The sequence below is a fragment of the Apodemus sylvaticus genome, chromosome 11 (assembly GCF_947179515.1).
Source record: "Apodemus sylvaticus chromosome 11, mApoSyl1.1, whole genome shotgun sequence".
Classification (NCBI taxonomy): Eukaryota; Metazoa; Chordata; class Mammalia; order Rodentia; family Muridae; genus Apodemus; species Apodemus sylvaticus.
In genome coordinates this window covers 17205998-17211480 of record NC_067482.1, presented here as the reverse complement: position 1 = coordinate 17211480, position 5483 = coordinate 17205998, and positions in this window count along the sequence as shown.

Sequence of the window (5483 nt, the reverse complement as noted above, 5' to 3'; positions counted from 1 at the left end):
ACTCAAGATCATCTCTGGCTATGCAGTGAGTCGAGGGCCAGTCTGGACTGGAGGAGATGTCATCCAAACGAGCAACAAAGCCAGAGGTCAGTGTGAACCTGGGCTGCACAGTGAATTTCTAGGCTAGCCTGGGCCACACACTGAGAGCTGTCTCTAAAAACAAATGGCAAAAAGGCAAACTGGCTGGCAGGCAAGAACGGGGAAAGGGAAGAAAGCGTCCTAGAAGGCAGAGACAAGGGACAAGGAGCGATTGCTTTGCGGGCTACCAGAGCCCATTTGACCACTTGTCAGAAGTTATCTGTGGGACTTACATGGTTCTTACCGGGAAGGGGGGAGGAGCTGCTTCCAAGGGCCAAGCTGTGGGTGTACAGAGCCCTAGAGTGCACATTAGACTTCCGTCAGTCTGTGTGGAGGCAGAATGGACCAGGAGAAAATAGACTGCATTCCGAGTTTGCCCCAGCTCCACAGGAGTAGTTGTGTACAGAAAGTCACTAATCTCTCTGATGCCCTCTCCTGGTGTGTCTGAAGACAGCTACAGTGTACTCATATACGAGAGAGAGAGAGAGAGAGAGAGAGAGAGAGAGAGAGAGAGAGAGAGAGAGAGAGAGAGAGAGAGAAACAGCCCTCAACTAAATTCTATTTATTTGCCTAAATAGATGCCCCGGCTTTGATGCACAGCATTGTCACGGACCAGCAAGATGCGGAAGGCAGGTGAGATTTGCATTGATCTAGAGAGAGGTGTAGAGCTGTGGACTGTTGCTATGGAGATCCCAGAGACCACATAGAACCCTTTACACTCTGGAGCTCAATCTGAAAATGATGGTCGAGGGTCATTAACGGCAGGCAAGGCGATACTTAAAACATGACCTTTAAGTCAGCACCAGCAGTTTCACCAAGGAGCTTCCTAGAAAGGCTACTGAGCGTGTTAAAATGTTTTTATGCCCATAAAATAGATGTAACATAAAGTCTAACACTTTCAAGTTTACACTTCAGTGGTAGTAAATGTATTTAGGGTGTGTCCCAAACTGAAGTCATCACCCCTAAACAGACTTGGAAACAAGGCCTGCGGGGTGAGTCACAGGCAAGTTCCAGGCTAGGGGACTTGTGAGTGTGATTAACACAGCCGAGGCTCATGGCGCATCACAGCTCACCCAATACTTCATGCCTTAACTCCTCCAGGCTGCCAGGAATTGAGGAAGTGGCTCCCGTCACACACCACAGGATCCAGTCAAAGGAACGGTCAGGTGTTACACTCAAGGTTGCACAGATGCAAGGGGACTGTTTGAGCTACTGTCTGGGTGAAAACGTCTTACCCAGGTATCCATTGCAAGAGGGTGTGTGTGCCTTGAAGAAGATAAAATGAGAAATCTTCCTCTCCTTAGCTTCCCAAGGCTTGTGTAGCCGGTAGAGACTTGGCGAATCTGGACTTTCAGTGTTTATCTCTCTAGAAACTCTATTCTCTCGAACAAGGCGTTATGTAGTCCTGCTCAACATATTTCTCATTTAAAACACTCTGTAGCAGACAGAGAGACCAAAGACAAAGCTGAGGCTGCAAAGCTCTTGGAAGGGTGGAGGGGTGTGGCCAGACTCCCTGCTGATTCCAAGGCTCCCAGGTTCAAGAGCTTTGCGTGACTCAAGTGTACAAATTCCAAAATCCCTGGCCTGGAATGTGACTCGGGAGCTCTGGTAGGGTCTGCATCAATTACAGAGAAAGCTAAGACCTTTACAAAACCCAAGGCCTTGTGTAATCAGAAGGGATACAATCCACAGAAGGCACAGAAACACACTGGGAAATTCCACTGGAGACTTCTGAAATGAACTGGCTCTAGAGTCAGCAACTTGCAGGTCAGCTGTGACCAGATGGTTTCGAAGATGAACAACGGACCAGAGCCTGCCCTTCCAGAACACCCGGAGAGCACATCCACACTCTGAAGACTGCTCATCCAGAGAATGAGTTAAGCGCGCGCATGTGTCCCTTGCCTGGATGCTAATACTTGGCAAGGCAAAGGATCAGCTTAGTCTAAACATATGCGATCACGTCTGAAAATAAAAAGAATGGATTTAACCAAGCCGGATCTTTTTATTTTTGTTTTTTTGTTTTGTTTTTTGGATTTGTTTTTTTTTTTTTTTTTTTTTTTTTTTTTGAGACAGGGTTTCTCTGTATAGCCCTGGCTGTCCTAGAACTCACTCTGTAAACCAGGCTGGCCTCGAACTCAGAAATCCGCCTACCTCTGCCTCCCAGAGTGCTGGGATTACAGGTGTGCGCCACCACTGCCTGGCTACCAAGCCGGATCTTAATGCCTCTGAGCTACATCACCAAAGAGCAATTACATAATTGACTATATTGTCTGGTGGGTAGAACCCAGCACTATGACATTACTTAACAGTTCTTGTGCCCAGGACACATTTGAAGAGATTCTGAGCTACCCAGCCTAGATAACACTCAAGTCCTGGTATTTTTAAATGTCCTTCGTGATTGAGAACCACTGAATCAGACAAAATAGTGCAATAAAGTTGCATTACTTGTATCCCCCCAGAACTTCTCTAGTTAATATGTTTGCCTTCACTGGCTGCTTCTGATTGGCTAAAGCTCTGGTTTTCTTTAGGATAGACAGACGTAAAAGGAAAGCCATTTTGCTTATGTTTGAGAAGCTAAAGGTTAAAGTGACTCCTGGGCCGAGCCGGCTCTGCTTGGGGATCCTTCCCTGGACCTTGTTTGCATTATTAATTTACTTTAACAACCTTCATGACTTCCCTGGAAATAGTTTATGATTGCCTCTTTATAGGTGAGGGAACTTACGCTTAATAAGATTAGGTGCTTTTGTAAAGGTCCATGATTCTTCGAAGAATGCTATCCCAGACTCAAATAGTATGTAAACACAAAGAGTGTTTTACTCTGTACAAGTCCAGCATGCTGGTCTCCCATTACCAGAATAGAGAAACAACCCCGTGAGCTTGCAGGCCTGATTTAGGCGCGTTAGGGAATTCTGGGGTAGGTGACCTCTGTGTTAATCTGTTGGGTCCAAGTCTAAGGACATTCCATTACCAGGGTGTGGGGCTGGAAACTTGCTGGGAAGGTCTGGAAACTGTTGTTGAGGAAGTAGCTGGGGAAGTCTGGAAACTGCTGACTCATTGTCCTTGCTTCAGGCCAGGTGGCCAGGAAGCTTCAGAGGCCTGGACTTGCATCCAATTGCCCAGTTCTTGGAAACAGAGATGTAGGCCTAGCCTCCTTAACTGCCAGTCTGAAGCCTGTCATGGAATCAGCCTAGCCTTCTCACTTTTTCTACTGAAATCCAACCAAACTGAACAAGAACAAGAACGAAAACAATAACAAAGGTTCAACTCTTGACCACTCAGAGGTTTAGTGACCGTGCTGGACCCCACCTGGTCACAGCTGTGTCTTGAGGAAGTCTGTACCCCTGTTTGATTCTTCTATTACTCTATACTGAAATCTGATTTTCATACTTTATTTTATTTTTTAAGACAGGGTCTCACTCTGAAGTGCAGGTTGCCCTAAAACTACTTAGGAGCTCAGGCTGACGACCCTCCTGCCTTCTCCTCCCAGGCATTGGGATTATTCTTCACGTAGCACCACACCTGGCCCTGAAGTATAATTTTTAAAAAGTACTTATTATAAAAAAAAATTCAGATGCAAAGATCCCTCACACAGCTCCTTGGTGATGCAGTCAGGGCAAGCCTGGCTCTCTTCCCACCCCATCCATCAGCCTCTCTCTTGGAATGAATCCCAGCGCGGCGTATTTCAGTGTGTACACAGATAGTGACTTAAAAATCACCCCAAATCTCACCATGTCTGGAAAATAAATAATGCCTTCACAGCATCACATATGACTAGCCATACAGTTCTAGTTATTTAAGAAGGGAACTGTTATGGGGAATATTAAAAAAGAACTGGCGCCGGACGGTGGTGGCACACATCTTTAATCCCAGCACTTGGGAGGCAGAGGCAGGTGGATTTCTGAGTTCGAGGCCAGCCTGGTCTGCATAGTGAGTTCCAGGACAGTCAGAGAAACCCTGTCTCGGGGGAAAAAAAAACAACAACAACAACAAAAAAAAACAACTGGCATGTTCCTCTGCCCCAGCGTGGTCCCTCTGCCTGCCAACTCTCCTGCAGGGCTGGAGCTCCTGAGTTCCCTTTGCTGCCATGCCAGCCCCACACAGCAGCTGTCCACCCCACGGTCTGCTGCTACAAATCCCTCATGGTCCTGCTGGTCCTGTCTCTAGCTAGCCCCTGCAGTGACCAATCACTGTGTTCCCAGCTCGGATAAAAGGTAGGGATGTGTGTGTGTGTGTGTGTATGTGTTATGTGTATGTATGGTAAGTGTGTTATGTGTAGTGTGTATGCAGTGTGTGATGTGCATGTGTGTGTGGTATGTGAATGTGTGGTGTATGTATGGTGTGTGTGTGTGTGTGTGTGTGAGATATGTGTGGTTGATGTGTGATGTCTTCACCTGTGCCTCTCCATAATTTTTTTTTTTTTTTTGGATTTGGTTTTTTCGAGACAGGGTTTCTCTGTATAGCCCTGGCTGTCCTGGAACTCACTCTGTAGACCAGGCTGGCCTCGAACTCAGAAATCCGCCTGCCTCTGCCTCCCAGAGTGTTAGGATTACAGGCGTGCGCCACCACTGCCCGGCCTCTCCATACTTTTTTGAGACAAGGCCTCTCACTGAGCACAGAGATGCGTGGCTGGCTAGGCTAGCCAGTCCTTACCTTCTAACACTACATTTAACTTTCCATGTGAGTGCTGGGGATAAACTCAGGTGCTTGTGCATGCATGGCGTGTGTGTACTTAGCTGACTGAGCCATCTCTTCAGTCCCTTGCCAATTCTATAGAATAAATCATGTCTAGAGCCTATTGGTTTCCTTGAAAAACCTAAATAATAATACAATATCCTTTAGCAAAGCAACCCCATTCCTGAGATTTGTATCCTAAGAAAAATATTGTTCAAAAAATATTTTTACAAATTAGGCATGATGTTATTTATGAAAAACTAAGCAGTATGTCTGTTTGTTAATTGGGAACCAAACAGATTATAGTACATTAATTTGAAAGAAAATTATACAGCCATTAAATGATAGCTGTGAAAATTATGTAGCAGCGTGGAAAAGCATGTACAATTAAATATAAATTTATTTAAAGTGAGAACATAAAATGAGAACTATAAGAAGTATATAATGAAAAAATGTATATTTGGGTCATAGGATTACATACAATTAAAATTTTCTTTTACTGATGACATTTTAAAACAATAAATAAAATATATGAAATAAAACCATGAGGGTGTTAAATTATCAGTGATAACTAGAGTAGATTTGAGAATTTAGACATTCCTACATCTGAGTTCTACTTTGTAAAGATTCTGAAATAAGGTGGGGACCACTGCCAATTCACACACACACACACACACACACACACACACACACGTGTGTATACACACACACACACGCATGCACGTGTGCACGCA